The sequence below is a fragment of the Myxine glutinosa genome, chromosome 1 (assembly GCF_964187855.1).
Source record: "Myxine glutinosa chromosome 1, kmMyxGlut1.1, whole genome shotgun sequence".
Taxonomy (NCBI): Eukaryota; Metazoa; Chordata; class Myxini; order Myxiniformes; family Myxinidae; genus Myxine; species Myxine glutinosa.
This window is the reverse complement of record NC_136261.1, coordinates 442689031-442710122: the sequence shown is the minus strand read 5'-3', so window position 1 is coordinate 442710122 and position 21092 is coordinate 442689031. Positions and strand designations below refer to the sequence as shown.

The 21092-nt window shown below is 46.0% G+C and overlaps 1 protein-coding gene and 1 long non-coding RNA gene across 20 annotated transcripts in view; one reads left to right on the top strand and one right to left on the bottom strand.

Moving 5' to 3' along the window:
• Positions 1–21092, top strand: part of LOC137418230 (E3 ubiquitin/ISG15 ligase TRIM25-like) — a 1962167-nt gene that overhangs the window by 613311 nt on the left and 1327764 nt on the right. The window lies entirely within an intron of this gene.
• Positions 7750–21092, bottom strand: part of LOC144889690 (uncharacterized) — a 66593-nt gene continuing 53250 nt past the window's right edge. The window contains exons 2-3 of the long non-coding RNA XR_013622002.1: positions 8632–8748; positions 7750–8444 (exon numbers count right to left, since the gene is read on the bottom strand). This is a non-coding gene — a long non-coding RNA (uncharacterized LOC144889690). The remainder of the gene's footprint in view (positions 8445–8631; positions 8749–21092) is intronic.

Sequence of the window (21092 nt, the reverse complement as noted above, 5' to 3'; positions counted from 1 at the left end):
AAGGTTGCAGTTTGTGTGGAATGCAATAAACATGACCGACTTTTGGCTTTGTGAGTTGCCGCCAGATAGAGGTTGGTTTGCAGATTTCACGGAAGGAGAGCGAACAAGGACGGTGGCTGGGCTGTTGAGAAACTGCCTGGTTTTAAATCAACTACAACGTAAACATATGTTCAATCTTAATCTTAATTCCTATAGTCCAGTGCATATGGGATGGGGGAAATGTCAGAAGGTAATTGGAGAGGTGGGGTGCTGATTTCTGCATGTGGTTGGCATATAGATTCTGTGGATTAGACTGCGCCTGTCTGGAGAAGTGGTGTCCTTTGAAAGTGAGTTCGAGTTTGGTTGGGTTCTGGGGCTTGTGGTTCGCCTCTGTTGTCTGTCTGTCTATCTGTGAGCAGGACGTCTCAGGAAGGTGTGGACGGATTTGTACGCAATTTGGTAGGGTTAGGCATTGTGTGATGGCTGGTTACATCATTTGCAATTTTGGGTCAGAGGTTAAGGATCAGATATTCTGTTGTTGCGATAATTTGTGAACTAGGGATGAGATACTGACCAAATTGGGTATGATGGAATGATGTTATGGAATGATGTAAAACTAAAAATTAAATTGAGTATATATGGGGGACAGATGTTGTGTGCAACAAAGGTAAATTGATTGGATTTTGGTAAGGTTGAGGAGGTGTAGACATATTGGCAGAAGTGATGTGAGACGTACAGGATAGTTGGAGGTGCACAATATCAAGGTAAAGATAGAGGAATAGAGGTGAGAGTGGTTAGAGTTCCAGTCTGTTTGGGCTGGCTGTTCCAGGCGAGCTGTAGAGTATTCTTTTGGGGGGTGACAGAGGTGTTGTTGAGTAGGTAGGAGGTTTTTGTAAGTTTTTAAATTGAATATTTATCCTGTGGTCTATGGTCTGACTGACAATGTCAGGGGTTGTCTGAGAGATGTTTAGGGATCGCATGGCGAGGAAATGCAGAGCTCCTTCTTCCTCAAACAAGGGTATCCAGATTAATAAAGTATAATGATTAAATAATAATGGTCCCACCCTCTGTCCAGACCGGTATGAATGTGAATCCTCTGTCCAGTGTATCATGTCATGTGAAAAGACGTGCCTGTCTGTCTGTCTGATTGTAAGTCTGTGGTGCGATTCCATGGATGGCCAATTGAGTGCTCAGGTGCTGAAGTGATTTAACATCGGAATGCATCTCTCGGAGGACCACCAGTTGTTCCAGGGAGGTAAGCTGTGAAATATAGCGACGTCATCTTCGCTGGAAATGTGGTTGAGAATGGGATGGCAGTGGGGAAGGAATCGTTGTTGTACCATGTACAATGTCATTGTAGAAGAACGTCGGGTGGCGAGTGCGGACATGTTAATTGGCCAGGATGTTGCGGAACTCTGTTTTATGTTGTGGCCTAGTTGTTGACAACATCATTGTCCCATTGTCAACAGAGGGTATCTCCAGACACACCAACAGAGGAAGGAGTAAAACAGGACACCTGCACTCAGACAGTGAGAATTGACGAGAGTGAGTCACAGTCGGTGAGAAAATTGACCAGACAGTAAGACATATGAGAACTATTTTTATTTTCAAAAAACAGACCAGGTTATTTTTTTTGGTTTTGTTTATTTACGAAAAATAAATAAATAACAGGGGGAGGTTAATGGTGGTTTGTTGGTGGTAATTCTATTTGAAACTCTAGTTGAAATAATTTAAATGTAGATATTGGGATATTGGGATATTGGGATTCATAGTAGATATTGGGCAACTATTGGGATATTGGGATATTGGGATTCATAATAGATATTGGGCAACTATTGGGCCAGGGGCTGAAACAGGTGTAGGGAACAGGTGCATGAGATGCTGAGAGAGGAATTAGAGAAAATTGGATTGAATTTAAATTGAAATGAAAATTGAAAAAGTGGATTAGGAAAATTGGTTTGTTGAAAATAATCATGGGAATAATGGCTTCTGTTGGATGCAACAATTTTGTGCAAATGATTGACCCAAGAGATTATGCCCGAACCAATAGAAGCATGGCCATCCACACCATCCAAACCGGTGACCGCGTGCTCGTGAAGCACTTCACCCGCAAGAACGCCCTGGAATCAAGGTGGACGGGACCATTCCAGGTATTGCTGACTACACCAACCGCTGTCTTTTGTGAGGGTAAGCCCTTCTGGATCCACGCTATGCACTGCAAGTTGGCTATCCAAGCACCAGACACTACACCACAGTAATGATGTTTTCAGTCACAGGTGTAATGCTACTGATAGCGGCGGCATCTATTGGTAGCGCGGTAAGATGGGGCCATAATAGTATATGGAGAACCATCATTTGGGAAGCGTCGGTAAATGGCAGTAGGTTTAGACAGGTATTGAAAATGTCCGTGCAATGTCATTTTGGGGGGTAACCATGCTTCAGGTGGAGGAGCAGCCGGGATACAAATGGGGGTCGCTCAATTTAAGGATACGGATGCTCACACACCTGGAACAAGGCATGTTCCTGGAGCTTAGGTGTAAAGGTTGGTTGAAAAGGGGAATGATAGATGGCCCATTGAAAGCAAACTTCGAAATCATACTCCAACCATAACCCAGGATAAAGCTCAAGTGAGAAACGTGGAGAACACATTGGAAATTAGCAAGAGAGGTGGCGGCCATCCAGAATAGGACTCAGTGCTGGTCATGCATGCACTTTCCCCAAGCAGGCACCACTGGAATACAAATGATAGTGCTACCCTTGTCCCTTAACGATCTTTGCTCACAACATATCGATTCCCCATGTTTAGTCACAACTCTGGAAAGAGAAGGGGTTAGTAACGACAAGAGTTGTAACTGGCAGTTTAATTAATCGCCCTTCAATGATTGCCCATATGGCCGAGATGCCCGCCCCGTCTGGGTCAAACCACAGAAAGGGATGGTCTGCCTCCAGGGCTCCAGCCACTTGCTTATGGGGGAATCAGAATGTGCCAACACTCTCCCCGGGAAGTTGGAAAAGGGGAACACCGGGATTACACAACGAATAGTCCTGCAAGATAAACACAACCACAATATAACGGCGATATCATTTTCTAGGGAGGTGAGTAGGATCAATGGGGTGACAACGGGAATCACATACATACCAGATCCATCCGAAGGGGTGTCAGCCGCAATAGTAAGATTGAGAAAGACTAGCCACGCATTGACTGTTGATCGAATAGCGCGAGAAAATTCTTTGAACGTTGATTGGCTTACCAATTGGTTTTCAGGATGGACAGGTACCATCGTAAAGTGGTTGTTGACCACACTGGCGGTGATAATCGGGGTGGTTATCTAGGGAGCACTAATGAAGGCTTTAGTCCTATGCGTGAGAAAGTATTTTTCAGGATGGATGACGAAGAAACCACCGACGAAGACCATGATCATGACCGCCGAGGCCGTCGACCTGAACGAGCCCCTGGGCGATGCTGATGTGTTTGTTGCTTCTGAAGATTGTCATAATTTTGCTGCTAAAACTGATGATTATGTTTTAAATCCCCTGTGGGAAATTGGCTAATGCTTCTTATGTATTACAAGCTCACAGCTGCACAACCCCGATTGACCCAACTATGGATCTGATTGCGACGATGGGTCTGGCTACTAAAGGACCTGATACTGATACTCTGGATCCTGACGCTGAGTACGCATCCATGGACGACTTTGACACAAAGGAAGTTTCTCTCTTTACTTTGAATTGCAATGCTCTGTACTCTGACCAGGAACACGTGACACAAGATACTGACAACATCATTATTCCTCAGGACAACAGCATGGACCTCGATTAACTTCTAAGATCTGCAAGGACCGCGTTTGGGATAGATGGGGGGAGCCAGTTTCGCAGGGGAGGTGATATGCCCTCTGTGGAGCACATCCTCATTCAGACCAGACGTCTTCGTTGTGGATCTGAAACGTTAATGGACTTTCATGTTCTGGCCTTTCATGTTCCAAAGCACGCGCGACCGCGACACACCTTCCAAGTGTGCATGCGTGGCGCTATGGGTGTGTGGCATGCCCTTGGGAGGACACACATATAACACTCCATAAAGCCCGATGTGGCCATATATAACACTATTCTCTTTTGCTTGCGAATAAAGCCTGATGTGGCAGATTGTCTCATTAGGTACGTTGTCCCTACGTCACAAAAGCAAGGTTATGTCGGAAACATGATTTTATTATATATCCTTTTACTTGTATGCTCTGATAAACATTATTTGTATTTAATAAGATTGTTTCACCACTATATGATTGGAATTACTTCACATGGCGTGGACCATGCTTTACTGCCCAACTGTATGGCAGAGCTGAGAAACTGCTCAAACCACATTCTACACATTTCCTTCTCTTGAAGAGAGGCCTGGATAACATCTCCTCTGAATGATAAGATTTTGGGAATGACAAGGTCTTGCTCCCACATTATTCCCTCACATTCAGCACTGCCCCAGGATAGGATCACGGTGGGAGTCTGTTGAGACCACTTTTGTCCTTTGTCTAAGTTCACCTCTTTAGCGGAGACTTTTTCTATTTTTCTGCTTATATAAAGACACACCCTTTGTGAGTTCTTTTAGAGGATTTGGGACGCATGCTGCTCTTATAGCTGTATGTGCCAATACCTTTCCACGCTGTGTGGTCTATCAATAAACTACTCGTTACTCCTTGAACTCAAGTTCTGGATCCAGGTTCGATTCCCGACAAATGCTCTGCAAGGCTTTCAACTGGTTTGGTGAACAACTCTCGGTTTGATCAGGATTACTTATGGGGATATGGACAACTCCAAGCTCTCCCCTCACTGATTAATTATAATTTATCATAATGTGCAATTACATATTCACAATAACACAGACTGCATTTGAGCTTTGAGGACCTCTCTTTATTGTGAAACTCTTAACAAATTCAAGTTTCATGCAAAACATAAGCAGAAGTTTTCTTCTGATAAACAATTTTACAACAAGGGTGTTCTCCCCATATCACACATGACAATGAAACATGGACTACAGCAAAGATTGAGCAAAAATAGGTGTTCAAACTGCCATGGAATGATGCCATCTGAGCATAACCAAAAAGGGACCAGAAAAACAACTAAATCAGATAGAAAACAAAATTCATACACATTGGTCACAAAAAAAAAACGCAAATGGAACTTGGCTGGAAACATGGCAAGGACAGAGACAAGAATTACAAACTGGCAACCTAAGGAAGACCCTGTAAGAAGAATATGAGATCCAAGATCAGATTGAGAGATTAAGTTCTGTTACCATTTGAGTTTTTGGCATCGATTTTTCAACAATTCTCTATTATGAGAATATGGAGTACAAAATTAATATATATTTTTTTAAGCTGTGATTTTCTGGAAAACTTATTTTGAGGACACAGATGGGGTTTGCATTTTGAGATTCTTCTTGTCTTTTGGCACCAGTTTGCAGTCATTGTTGTTGACATTCTGGTGACAGCTGGCCATATGGCTTTCATCAAGAGGCTCTCGGGGTGCCTGCTGGTTGTCAGGAGTTACTCTGAGGATTTGTGCTTACAAGGTATATACCCAAACGGCTGCATGCTTTCATGATAGCTTTTTCCTTAGTGGTTCACTGAATACCTTGCTTACTGCTGAGCATTACTTACAAGGGGGTCACGTGCATCCCAGTATGAGTAATGCAATGTGAATTTCGCAAACCTTTATCAGCAAAACTTTTCCCACAGTCAGGACATTTTATATGCATGCATTCCAGCGTGGGTTGCACTACGGAAGTTCAAGCTACGTTAACTTGTCACAAATGGAACATTTGTAAGGAAGCTCTGATTGGTTGTTTTCTCCATATGCGGTTTTAGGAGGTGGGAGGAAGTTGTCCCAGAACTCAAAATATCCTTCTACTTTTTCGGTAAAGGATCATTATTCATGAACCAGTTTGTGAAACTTCATTCTCATCATAGCTTTGTTCCAAGGGCTTGTTTTAGAATCCTCACTGAACCTCTGACAGCTTCCACCTGTGGCTTGTTTGTCCCCCGAATGCATTTCAAGTACTCAGTTAGGGTTTTTTCATCATCTGGATTCCATGTTGCCCAGACTATCACTGGTACATTTTCCGGTTTCATCAATTTCAAAATCCTCTTGAAGCCATTTTTCATATCATGGTATTTCAGATTTCAGCTCTCCGATGTGGATCCTCATATGCCTTTTCAACCTGATGTTATGAGAGAAAGCTTTGTCACATATCGAGCATTTGTAAGGTTGCTCTCCTGTATGGATCCTCATATGTATGTTCAAACTGCCTTTTTGAGAGAAGTCTTCATCACATATCGAGCATTTGTAAGGACGCTCTCCTGTGTGGATCCTCATATGTCGATTCAAATGGCCTTTTTGAGACAAACCTTTATCACATATCGAGCATTTGTAAGGTCGCTCTCCTGTGTGGATCCTGATATGTGATTTCAAATGGGGTTTTTGAGAGAAAACTTTATCACATATCGAGCAGCTGTAAGGTCGCTCTCCTGTATGGATCCACATATGTATATTCAAACTGCCTTTGTGAGAGAAACCTTCATCACATATCGAGCATTTGTAAGGTCGCTCTCCTGTATGGATCTTCATATGTTTATTCAAACTGCCTTTATGAGAGAAACCTTCATCACATATCGAGCATTTGTAAGGTCGCTCTCCTGTATGGATCCTCATATGTATATTCAAGCTGCCTTTGTGAGAGAAACCTTTATCACATATCGAGCATTTGTAAGGTCGCTCTCCTGTATGGATCCTCATATGTAATTTCAAATGGTTTTTTGTAGAGAAAGCTTTATCACATATCGAGCATTTGGAAGGTCGCTCTCCTGTATGGATCCTCATATGTATATTCAAGCTGCCTTTGTGAGAGAAACCTTTATCACATATCGAGCATTTGTAAGGTCGCTCTCCTGTGTGGATCCTGATATGTGATTTCAAATGGGGTTTTTGAGAGAAAACTTTATCACATATCGAGCAGCTGTAAGGTCGCTCTCCTGTATGGATCCTCATATGTATATTCAAACTGCCTTTGTGAGAGAAACCTTCATCACATATCGAGCATTTGTAAGGTCGCTCTCCTGTATGGATCCTCATATGTTTATTCAAACTGCCTTTATGAGAGAAACCTTCATCACATATCGAGCATTTGTAAGGTCGCTCTCCTGTATGGATCCTCATATGTATATTCAAGCTGCCTTTGTGAGAGAAACCTTTATCACATATCGAGCATTTGTAAGGTCGCTCTCCTGTATGGATCATCATATGTAATTTCAAATGGTTTTTTGTAGTGAAAGCTTTATCACATATCGAGCATTTGGAAGGTCGCTCTCCTGTATGGATCATCATATGTAATTTCAAATGTTTTTTTGCAGAGAAACCTTTATCACATATCGAGCATTTGTGGGGTCGCTCTCCTGTATGGATCATCATATGTGATTTCAAATGGTATTTTGCAGAGAAACATTTGTCACATATCGAGCATTTGTAAGGTCGCTCTCCTGTATGGATCCTCATATGTTTATTCAAACTGCCTTTGTGAAAGAAACCTTTGTCACATATCGAGCATTTGTGCGGTCGCTCTCCTGTATGGATCCTCATATGTAATTTCAAATGGCCTTCATCAGAGAAACCTTTATCACATGTCAAGCATTTGTAAGGTTGCTCTCCTGTATGGATCATCATATGTAATTTCAAATATTTTTTTGCAGAGAAACCTTCATCACATATCGAGCATTTGTGAGGTCGCTCTCCTGTATGGATCGTCATATGTTTATTCAAACTGCCTTTGTGAAAGAAACCTTTGTCACATATCGAGCATTTAAGAGGTCGCTCTCCTGTATGGATCCTCATATGTGATTTCAAATGGTATTTTTGAGAGAAACTTTTATCACATATCGAGCATTTGTGAGGGCGCTCTCCTGTATGGGTCCTCGTATGTTTATTCAAATTGCTTTTGTGAGAGAAACATTTATCACATATCGAGCATTTGTGAGGTCGCTCTCCTGTATGGATCTGCATATGTAATTTCAAACTGCCTTTCCGAGAGAAACCTTCATCACATGTCGAGCATTTTTGAGGTGGCTCTTCTGTATGGACCTTCATATGTGTATTCAAATTGCATTTTGTCAATAAAGCTTTATTATCGACAGAGCACTTGTGGGGGTGTTTTCCAGTAAGGATCTTCATGTGTATTTTGATGTTACTCATTGAAGCAAAATCCATTCTGCACACATTACACTTATAACGTATTCCCCTTTCTGGAACCTTTTTGGGTTTGTTTAATTTAATATTAATCATGGGGATGCAAGGCCCAGACATGCACATGCATTTTAAAAGAAGTGAGTCTTAATTTCGTGATTGCTTCTTCAAAAAAGGCTTCTTCCTCATTGTCAAGCTGCGACTGGACCTTATTGGTCCCATATTCCTTCTGGATTGTTCTGCAGAAACAAAGAACATATTTTCTTTTTTTTGGTGAAAATCAAAATGCTAAATATTTAATTCTTTTCCAAAAACTTCATATTTTCTCAACACAAAAGATTGTATGTTAATTTTTAACATTTCCACTCAACAGTTGCAAAACACTTCTAGCAAAATACAAAACAGTTGCAAAACATTTCCACTCACCAGTTGTCATGTGAATATCATCTGAACCTTCCATTGCAGAAGCACATTTTGAATCTTCTGCGACAGATGAATCGTTGTTGTGTTGTCTGCCTTCTATATTTACAGGATAGACATCACCTGCGTACAAATCAGCATCAGTCTTTTGCAGAGAAATGAGATTGAGGACTTCTAGAGAGCTCATAGAACATGTTACGCCATGGAATGTCCACTTCAATTTGAATATAATAATGAAATGAAAGATTGTTAAGAAGAAAAATTCCGGATATTAAGCGGCATTGAAGCAGTCTTACACATCACCCTTGTACACCCCCCTATTTAACATGTCCAAGTACCACTAAAGTGGAGGATAGCGGAAGTAACAAGAACACGATTTGTGTTCAACAGTGTTCAAGTAGTTAATTCAATATAAATAAAATAAAGATTGTCAAATTCTTTAAAAAAAGAAAAAGATTCTGGAATTGCGTTGCACAGTGTCTATCACATCACTATATCTAACACATTACATTGGTTATTTGTGCCTGTTGTTTGTGTCCTTTATGATGTCATTATAAACAGTACCTATCCGGTTTGGAATGATTTTCAATTTTGATTGACTGCCATGGGGGCAGTCAAAGTGAAAATATTGTTGCAGACGTGGGGTGTGGCGTGCTTCATGAGTGGGACTTCTCAGACTCTCTCCGACCTCTGGATCTGGAAAGCCGCCGTACTGTGGATAGCTTCGCGGCCTCATCGGGTGTTAAGCAACTACTGACACTGATTGAGACCGCCAAACCTGGCAACACAATTGATCTTGGCAGGCGATCCTTTCATGGCAAGAACAGACAAGGCAGCTTTTCCTCGGGTGCCCAGCACGTTCAAACAGCAGCGATTTCTCTGGCGTCCCAGCTTTTAAGTCACTTCCGCACTCAATATTCTATCCCATGGAAGCCTCCATCTGTGGGAAAGTTTGGCAGCACATCCATAGCCTGCCAATTGATTTAATTTTTGGCATTGACATTCAGCGGATTTCCTACATGTTCTCCACATCCACTGCTCATGATACGGAACATCCGCAGATGTCACACGCATACACGCAGCCCCGTATCCTTCACCACACCCACTATCGCACCATGGTACATCCCCAAATCATGCACACTTACAAGCCACCTCGCAAACCAGCGCACACAACTTACACACACTGGCCATCTCAGGATCTCTCGCACACCATTTATTCACACAATCCACTCCAGAGTCAATCGTCATGAACATTTTGCTCAATAAAAGCTAAACAATGGCACTGATCGTCATGAACAAGACGGTTTATTCGAGGAACGGATCCACCAGCATATCTCCGACCCCGTCAAGATGGTGTCCCGGCCATCTCTCCCACAATCCCCTTCCACTGAAATAATCATCCCTTCCCAGCAATCACTAATCATCGGGAAATTCACCAACAACAACCGCAAACTCGGAAATAATCAAGCATGTAAGAAAGACGAACATTTTCTCCCCTCTCCCACAAAGTTCAGGTATGGAATGAGGTCACAAAATCCTGAAAATGACTGCGGCGCTGGCGGGCTCTCAGAGGCCGTTGCATTGCCCCCACAGGTTCAAGCCCTTCTTTTATATCAGCTGTATCACCTGTTTTGGTGGGGCACATACCAACTCCCACCTGGCGAGAAGGCTGGGTCACAGGGGCAGCCACTTTCCGTAGTCTGCCGGCGTGCCACTGAGACCCATCCTGAAGCTGGAAAGTCACTGTTCCAAGCTGTCGGCTCGCACGAAGTGTGGAGGACCAGAATGACTGCATCTTGTTTTTCCGATGAGGATATTTAACTCTGACCCAATCATGAACCTGTATCACAGGTAGTCTTGATCTGTGCACTCTTTCAAAGTGTTGCCTCATGCTCTGCTCGCTCAGTTGTACGGCAATGCTGTCAGCCGGTAAGGGGAAGCAAGACCCCGTTGGGCGAAACCTGTGCATCGGCAGCAATAGCGCACATCCCGTCTGGTGTGCTTTATTGCCTTGTAGTACATGAGGGTCTGTAGTAGGGCTGTTTGAAATGTACAACCTTGAGCTCGGTGTGCTCGAATTCCATGCTTGAGGGTTTGGTTAAACCTTTCCATCTCCCCATTGGCCTGTGGATGGTACACGGCCGTGCGGATATGTTTAATTCCATTGATGCTAAGATACGTGGTGAACTCAACTGAAATGAACTGTGGGCCATTTAATATCTGTGGTAATAACCTGTGGCAACCGACAACGAGTTATCAGTGTGTCCAGGATGTGGATAATGTTCTCGGAGGTATCAGATCCCACAGGAACAACCTCAAGCCACTTGGAATGTCAATCTTATGCGACCACCAGACAGCGTTGATGGTAAGGGGCACCACAAATTTCTTCACAAATGTTTAGTTGCCGGTGTTCCCAGGGGTAAGACGGCCAGGAAACTGGCTGAAGTGGAGGCGATACGGGCTGTCCAGCTTTGCTACTGATGAACACAAGACGTACAATCCTTCACTAATGTCTCAATGTCATGGTCAATGCTGGGCCACCACACCAGGTCACGGCATCTTGCTTGACCTTGACCATGCCCAAGTGACACTCCTGAGCCACACTCAACACTTGTGCTCGCAGAATGCTTGGCACCACTGTGCGGTGTTCTCGCGCCACACAAAAATCGTTCTAACAGGATAGCTCGTCTTTCACCCAAGAAACCGGTATCAGTTCGTCTGCTACTCTGGCCGGCCATCCCTCTGTAATATAGGAATGCAGGGTACTGAGAAGAGAGTCTTCCTTAGATTCCCGCTGGAGCTCCGGAAGGGATACCACATCATGTCAGTGTCCATGCAACAGTTGTATTCGATCATGCTCTATGTCTCTGGTTCAGAAAAAGTGTGAGCATCCACAACTGATCTGGATAAGTGGTCTGCCACGGTATAGTGACATCCAGGGGTGGACTGAAGTTGGAAATTGTACTGCTGGAGTCGGTCCGACCACCTGTACAATCAGAGTGACTTGTGTCCTGTGCCTGATGTGGACATCAAAGCCATGAGTGCTTGGTGATCTGTTCTGAGAGTAAAGGGCCGATCATACAGGCACAGATGCCAGCGTTCGCATGCCGATATGCAGGCCAATGCCCCTCTCTCTCTCCCACAGAATATTTTTGCTCCATGGGACTCGAGGCACGGGTTGCAAAAGCTATGGGTTTCTCCACGCCATCCTGCACCTGGGACAAAATAGCCCCCACGCCGTTGCCGAAGCATCACAGGTGACCAATGTGGCAATGTTGATGTCAAAATGAGCAAGAAGAGGGGCTGTAGTGAGCTGAGCTTTCAACCTGTGTATGGCTGCTTGACAGGATGGGGTCCAATTCCAGGAAGCTTCCTTCCTAAGAAGCTGATGTAATGGTGCAGTGATGGCTGAGTACTGTGGCAAGAACCGGATGTGGTCGGCCCCCATGTCCAGGAAGGAGGCCAGCTGAGAAACAGACTGAGGCTCAGGTATGCGTTGAATCGCTTCCACATTGGACTGGAGAGGGGAAATCCTGTGAGGTGACAGCTTAAATCCCACAAACTCTATTTTGGGTACCGCAAAAACACATTTGTCGCCATTCAGTGTTAAGTTGTGCTGAGCAAGTTTCGGGAGCACTTGGACCAAGCATTCATCATGCACTGAGGTGTTGGGACCATGTAACACTTTGTCATGTAAGTACAAGGACATGCCCGGGATGCCGGCAAAGATGGATGACATCATCTTTTCAAAACCTAGCCTTTGAAAACCTTTACACCTAGCTCGGCTTCACGCTGTTGAAACCAAAGCTTTCAGAATCATTGGAATCTCCTGCGATGAAGCCAACTCCGAGGGCCTTTCACTCACTCACCACAGGCAGGTTGGGGGTCTTTGTCTTCTTTCGACTCCTCTCCAGCCTTGCTCCCCCAGCTCTCTCTGTGCTCTGTCCCCCAAATATTCCTACAGGTTGCACAATATCTGCCAGCAACCCTCTAATGGTTAAACTGCAAAAATCAAGGCTCTCTGCCCACCTTCATTCTTTCATTCCCCTTTTCTCCCACCTCTGGAACAAACTCCCCCACTCCCTTCAATCCCACTCCTCCATCCAGGTCTTTCAAACAGCTGTTAACCACCATCTCTTATCTTCCCCCATCCAAAACCTTGATCTTTTCTACCCCTGCTATTTTTCACCTCAGATGCACTTTTTTGAAATTCCAACTTCTTTCCTGGAAGTCCTTACAGTGTCGATACATTTTAGACCTCTCCCACATCCCCCCAAGCCCTCTCCCTCTGACAGATCTCTCGATGTCCCTGCTCTCAAATGTTGTGTCTGTGTCCTTCCCCCTCTCTCCCCATCTTGTCTACCGCTCCCCTTATTTTGTGTTTTGTGTGTCGGTTTGACTTTTTGTGTGATTAATGTTAGCTCTTTCACGAGCCTCGATCTTGAATACAAAAAAAACAAAAAACAGCTGGGTGTTTAGCATAAGCCAAATGGCATACGGGTGCAACGAAAAGCTCTGGTATGAGTCACGAAAGCCGTAAGGCCCCTCCAGTCTGAAGCAAGGGGAACTTGGAGATAACCTTGGCGTCGGTCCAACTTATTAAAGACCGTAGAGCCGTAGAAACAGGTCTTCAGCTGTTGGAAGCGGATATTTGTAGGGAATAATTGCTGTGTTCACTGCACACAGGTCTACACAAATTCTAAGTCCCTTGGACTTTTTCTTTGCTATAACGAGGTTCGAAATCCAGGGGGATGCGTTGATAGGCTCTATTATGCCAGTCTCCAAGAGGACGTTCAATTCAGTCACGACCTGGTCCCATAAGGCAAGGGGAATGCGGCATAGTGGCTGAATGACCGGAGCCACAGCAGGATTTACTTTGGGTTGGTGAACAAATGCAGAGAGGATGCCCAAATCATCAAAACATGCAGGCCATTGTTGCCGCCAGGGGGAGGTCACCTACAATATGGCCATGCCACTATAAACCATCAAGGAAAACCCAAGAGAAGTAAACAAGTCGAGGCCCATTAAATTAGCACCGTTTTTTTGCAATGTGGAATGTAAACTTAGAAAGAGACTGGACACCATAACGTACCAACAGCTGTAATGTGCCCATTACGTCAATTTTGGCATGTGAGGTGGTAGAGGGTGGTGGAGGACCAGTGAGGGTGGTAGAGAACCGTTGCAGGGTCATGTCAGAAAAATATTGTCTGTATGTTTCCAAATTCAGGAGAGACACCTTGGCACCAGTGTCCAGGAGCAGTCGTATGCACATGTCATTGAGAAAGACAACACGTTTTAAAATTTGATGAAGTCGATAGGACAGTATGGATTTTGGCCGGTGCAGTATACGAGGTCTGTGGTTGAACGGTTGCTTGTGTTGAGGTGGAGTGACATCACCGGGCAAAGTGGTTAAATTTTCCACGATTTCTGCATTGTTGGCCTCCAGCAGGGCAATCAGCAGTTCCGGACGCATGCCTAGTGGACCCACAGTTTCGGCAATGCAGTGTAGAACGTGTGGGATGCTGCTGCGTAGGCTGTTCTGTGAGCTCCGTCGCATATGGTGTGAGTGTTTGCCGAATTCCCTGAACTGCACAGTCTGTAGCTGCAGCACGTGAGTGTTCCGATAAGTTTTTGTGCAATGTGGTTAGCTGCTTCCACTTGACTGTTTATCTGTATGGGTCGAGTCAAGGTTAGGTCATCTGATTCGAGTAAAAGTCTCTCCCTTATTTGTACACTCGATGTTTTCTCGATCAGTTGATCTCTAATCATGTCATCATGAAGTGCACAAAATTTACAAGGAAGTGCTAATTTTCTCAATGTAAAAATGCATTGGAGAATTGACTAACTGGGCCTCTGGCCTTGTCGGAATTTGAACTGTTGAATGAGAGTGCACCGAGTGGCTCCGAATTGCGCAGCAAGCACGGCAGTGGCTGCTGCATTGGTGGGTGCAGGACCCAGCATTAATAAAATGAGTTGACCCTCCATGCCCAGGCAGTGTATCAGCAAAGGCCATCTCTGTGAATCTTCCACGTTTTGCAGATTCATTGCAAGCAGGTAGGTATGAAAGGATGACAAGCACCTCGGCCATGGAACGCCCGGTAAAGCCAAAATGGCGCCGGTGAGGAAATCAAAAATTCTGCCAATTTCCTTAGCAAAAGATGTGTCACTCAATAAATGCTGAACAATGGCACTGATCATCATGAACAAGACCGTTCATTTGAGGCACGGATCCACCAGCATATCTCCAACACCATCAAGTTGGCGACCCGGCCATCTCTCCCACAATCCCCTTCTGCTAACATCATCATCCCTGAGGAACACTCACATTCGTATAATGCACAGGGGATTGCTGTCCCTCATATACCACAGAGATTTGATGATGTGCAAGGAAGTCAGAGATTGTATCAAGCAATTTTCCAGTAATGCCATACGATTTCAGCCTTCGAGATGTTGAGAGAAACAACCCTGGCTTCTCCACGATGATCCAAAGCCCATTCACATGTTCATTGATTAGGGATAGAACATCACTAGTAGACCTTGATTGTCTAAAGCCACAATGAACATCAGTTAGGAGGTTGTGGCTTTCCAGATGAGTCATGAATTATTGTTTTATCAAGGATAATTCAAGGATAATATATCAAGGATAATATTTTGCTGATAATGGGTGGAAAGCTAACAGGCTGATAGTTAGAAGGATCTGATTACTCACTGGAGCCTTCAAAGACAGGGACTACAGAAGCCTGCTTCCAGCTGAATGGAAACACAGACTTGTTCCAAATCCTGGTGGCATCTGGTCAAATCCGTTTCTGATGTTTGTTCTCCCTCCATCCCCTCCCTTACCTCAAATAGCTACACAGTTGACACCGCACGTGACAAAGCCGAATGCCTCAACTCTGTGTTTGCCTCAAAATCTTGTGTCCCAAACCCATCTCTCTTTGTTCCCACCTTTCCCAGTCGAACCCAACTGATCCTGGACTCTGTGTCCTTCTCTTCTGACAAGGTGGAGAAGTTTTAGTCAGACCTCGACTCTGATTCTGCAACTGGACCAGATGGCATCAGCGCACGGGTCCTAAAATCCTGCTCTACTGCTCTATCTCACCCTCTCTCTGTTCTTTTCACCCTCTCTTTTGCTCAAGGTCATTTCCCAGCATCTTGGAAATCAGCAAACATTTCCGCTTTACACAAAAAAGGTGCAAAAACAGATCCTTGCAACTACAGACCAATCAGCCTGCTCCCAATTATCAGCAAAGTCATGGAATCCACCATTGCATCAGATATCAAATCCTTCCTCTTCTCCATTGGCTTGATCTCTGATCATCAATTTGGATTCAGACCAGGTCACTCTCCTCTGGACATGCTGCTTGTGCTGTCTCAACGATGGATGGAGGTCCTCAATGTCAAACAGGAAAATAGAGCAGTCTCCCTTGACATATCATGTGGCTTCGATACAGTCTGGCACGCCGCTCTGCTCACCAAACTCTCCTCCTATGGTATTCATGGAAATCTCCATGCATGGCTTGCGGACTTGCTCTCTGGTCGAAGTCAACATGTGGCCCTGAATGGATTTCTCTCATCTCCCCTTCCTATTCAGGCTGGAGTTCACCAAGGCAGTGTTCTGGGCCCTGTGCTTTTTCTGGACTTCATCAATGATCTGTCCAACTCTCTGGAAAATCCTCTCCATCTCTTTGCTGATGACTCCACTCTCTGCCACTCCATACCTCATCCCTCAGATAGACAGTCCGCAGCCTCCTCTCTCTGCAGTCCTGGACAAAATCAGACTGGTCAAACAAGTGGAACATGTCCAGTCACGTGAAAAAGCAAGTGCACCCCATGTAAAGTTTTGACTTTTTCAACATATTTCAACATACAGCTATTTGATCTTCATATCAACAATATCGATAGATAAAGGTGATATAATATAACAAATATCATGAAACATTTATGTAATGAAAATGTATCTAAGTTGAACCCAGGTGTGATGCTCTCTCTAACCACTGAGAGGCGTCTATAAGAACTCGGACGACCATCGCACCGAGACACTCCTGTGACATTTAATCCATGACATGTAGACTCGAATGGTACATATACGTAGATAATCTAGGCTTGTTTGCATTGATTGATATTACTGAACTTTCTCCATGATTCCATGATCCTGATATATTGCATGATTGTATTCTTACAGGATGTTGCCAGAGATCAAATTGTCATTAAACCTACCACCAGGTCAAAGTTGTGGAACTTGTTTTCATTACAATTAATGACAATTTGACTCGCCGTCCGATCGAGAACAAGAGGCGAACGGGTGCGACATGGCGGGACACAGAATGATCCAGGTGCCGCTCTTCGCAGCCGACCCACAAGCAGCGGATGCGGGCGCAGAGCTGACACATTGGCTGAAAACCTTGGATAATCAATTCAAGGCTCAGGAAGCCGCCGTCACCAATGAAACAAAATTAGACGTACTAAAAACAATGGTACATCACAACGTGTACCGAGCGATCGGACAATGCATGACATTCGATGCTGCCGTGGCAGAGCTGAAGCGTATTTACATTAAGAAGCGAAGTGCAGTTTATTCCCGGCATCTGCTCGCTATACGAAAACAACAGCCCACGGAGACTTTAGATCACTTTGCACAAGACCTCCGACGTCTGCTGACCGAGAGTGCACCGGAAGTACGTACGCATGAACAAGTTTGTGATTATCTTGTTCGCGATTCTTTCGTCGTGGGACTCAGATCCCCAGTAGTCAGACAGAGACTTCTTGAAGAGGCCGACTTGACTCTCGCTGAAGCACCACGGCTGGCTCACGTCTATACCCAAGCACGGGAACAATCCGACGTGTATGAACACCCACACGTCACTGCGGGGACATCTCGACAAGCACGACCGGAGAGAGCGACCGCCAAGGACGCGGATGCAGCCTCGGCATCTCTGCTGGAATCCGAGACCCCAGCCCCTCCCGAGGAGGATTCTGATCTGGGCTTGACGGCAGCAACAGCTGCCGGACTCAAGCCCGGACGTAACACTACGTGCTATTTCTGAGGGAACCGAAAGCATCTTAGGTCTGTTTGCTTGGCTCGAGATGCGACATGTCATTTGTGCAGAAAGACCGGTCATTTTGCAAAGGTTTGCTGATCGACGTTGCGGGGCAAACAAACCCACTCAATGATGAATGTGCTTATCGCCGAGCGAAGCGCGGGGCGCCTCGCCCGACTTTGATGAGGATCGCTCCTTCACGTGGGCCCCTGGCTGTGCGCTCGACCTTGGTGAGATTCATCGCGCCGACTAAACAAGTGGCGCACACACGACAGAACACGGTGCGACCGTCCTTGGCAGGCATCCTTCCGCGCCCCCGCCAACTTTCCGGATCGGCCACCCGAACGGCTAATGTTGGCTTTGAAACTCCGCGCGTGACACGAGCACCATCCGGAGGATGCTCATACAGACTACAAGCTACTACTATGGCACGGAAAACTTCAGCTGGCTTTGAAACTCCGCGCGTGACACGAGCGCCATCTGGAGGCTGCACGAACAAACTACAAGCTACTGCTACGGCATGGAAAACATTAGCTGGTGTTGGATCCACACGCGAAGCGTGCACGCCTCGCCTAGACGACTCGATAACTGCAGGTCCACCTGGCCTGGCTCGAGCTATAATTCCACTTAAGATCGAGGGAATTTTTGCTCATGCTTTGATCGACACAGGTTCCACAGATAGTTATGTTGATTATCGACTGGTGCAAAAACATGGATGGCCGGTTCTTGGGACAAGACGTCGGATCTTTATGGCCTCTCAGGGGCTTAGGCTCAGCACAAAAGGGGAATGTCGATTGAAGCTTGTGATTAAGGGACGAATGTTTCTGGATGTGCATCTCATGGTCTTACCAGCATTATGTGCAGACGTTTTGCTAGGTCATGATTTTCTCAAGCGACATGGACGGTTGGAAATGGAATTTGGTGGCACTGATACGCTTGCTGTGTGCGCTCTTGCAGGGATGGAAATTGAGCCGCTGTCGCTGTTCCCCAATTTGACCACGGACTGTACACCTGTAGTGGTTAAATCGCGACGCTAGTCACGAGCTGACGCGCAATTCATTGTGGAAGAAACGGCCCAGCTATTAAAGGAAGGTATCATAGAACCTAGTCGGTCGCCATGGTGGGCCCAAGTTCTGGTGGTACGAAGTGAAGCACATCGCAAGTGCATGGTTATCGACTATTCGCAGACGATTAATCGATTTACACAGCTGGACGCCTACCCCCTACCGGGAATGGACTCCCTGGTTCGACAGGTGACCCAGTACTCGGTCTATAGCACTCTCGATCTGCGTAGTGCGTATCATCAAATCCCCATCTCCGAGGCCGACCATATCTTTACCACGTTTGAATCGGGTCAAAGGTTATACCAGTTCACCCGGCTACCTTTCGGGGTCACGGACGGGGTCGGGTGTTTTCAGAGGGCTATGGAGAACTTGAACGACATCTTTGTATATCTGGACAATCTCACGGTTTGCGGGCATGACTAGGAACATCATGATGCTAAGCTGAAGCGCTTCCTCGAGGTCGCGCAGAGGCATCACTTCACTATGAATGAGGCTAAATGTCGTTACTCCGCTCGCACGATAGATCATCTGGGGTACACCGTGATCCACGGCTCTGTTGCTCTGGATAAGGAGTGTCTGTGACCCTTGCTCGACATGGCCCTGCCCTGCGATCGTGCTTCGCTGAAGCGTGCTCTCGGGCTGTTCGCCCATTATTCTAAGAGGGTACAAAATTTCTCTGCGAAACTCCGCCCACTTGTGGACTGCGAATCGTTCCCCATGAGCCTTGATGCCAAGGCTGCTTTCCATGGCCTTAAGTCCGACATCGCTGGCGCCGCTGTGGCGACAATTGACGAGAACAAATCTTTCATTTTGGAAAGTGATGCATCGGATCATGCAATAGCAGTGACTCTCTCCCGGGGGGGAGGGGGGGGGAGGGCGCCCTGTGGCTTTCTTTTCGTGAACTCTCACCTCCGCTAAGCGGAGACATTCGTCTGTCGAAAAGGAAGCGTACGCGATCGTCGAGTCGATTCGGCGTTGGCATCCCTATTTGCTCGGATGATGCTTCCAAATTATCATGGACCAACAGAGCATTGCGTTTATGTACGACACCCTGCATGCTCAACACATTAGAAATGAGCAAATCAGTCGCTGGCACATTGAACTCGCCGATTTCTGCTACACCATCAAATATCGCCCTGGGAGGGATAACTTGGTTGCCGACGCCTTATCGTGGCTGGCTACGTGTGCGGGCCTCATATCTTTGGAGGATCTGTGCGCTTTGCACGACACTCTGTGCCATCCTGGGGTGACGCGTTTCGCTCATTTTGTGCGTTGTCGTAATCTGCCATACTCGGTTGAAGACATTCGCCAGGTCTGTCACAACTGTACTGTATGTGCTGAACTCAAACCGTGTTTTTACAACCCTCCTATGGGGACACTGGTCAGAGCAACTAGGCCATGGGAGAGATTGGTGATGGACTTCAAAGGGCCGCTGCCGGGGTCACCGGCATCGAGTAACTCTCGTTATCTGCTCACTATCGTTGATGAGTTCTCGAGATTCCCTTTTGCTTTCACATGCGCAGATATGACGGCCGCCACGGTTATACAGTGTCTGCAGAACTTGTTTTCTATGTTTGGGAATCCGGCCTACGTGCATACCGATCGAGGTGCGGTGTCCCAGGAGGTGAGGAGCTTCTTACTTCAGCATAATGTCGCTTCTAGCTATACCACCCCGTATAGACCGCAGGCGAATGGGCAGGTCGAACGCTTCAATGGGATTATATGGAGAGCCGTCACTCGAAGCCTTAGGTCCCTCGGCCGAGGCCTAGATAAATGGGCCTGGTCGTTACCTGCGGCGCTGAACTCAATCAGGACTTTACTGTGTATGGCCACCAACCAGACTCCTCACGAATGGATGTTTCATCACCCGAGGAGCTCGGGTAGTATCCAAACTTTACCTAGTTGGCTTGCTGAGCCGGGGCCGGCCTACCTCAAATGTGCGGTTCGTACGAGCAAGTATGATCCACGAGTGGATAAGGTGCAAGTACTCCAAGCTAATCCCGAGCATGCTTGCGTGTTGATGGCAGATGGACGCGAGTCCACTGTCTCCGTACGCCACCTGGCCCCTTGTGGGGACATCGACGAACCAATTTACGAGTCCATGGACTCTCCCGTGGCTCCGCATATGGAGCATCTGCCATCCATCTCGCCGCCAAATACACCCCTGCCTTTCGGCACTGTGGTGCCACCTTCGTCACCTGCCTCAGGTGGCTACTCCGATGCAGGGGACTCCGGACTGGGGATGTAGTACCCGGTAGTTTCCGGACCCATGCTGGCAGGGAAATTCGTCGCCCCGATCTCTACAGATGGACCGACTGACATGGACTGACATCGTTGCTCTACTAATGCTGCTGCGTGCTCGATT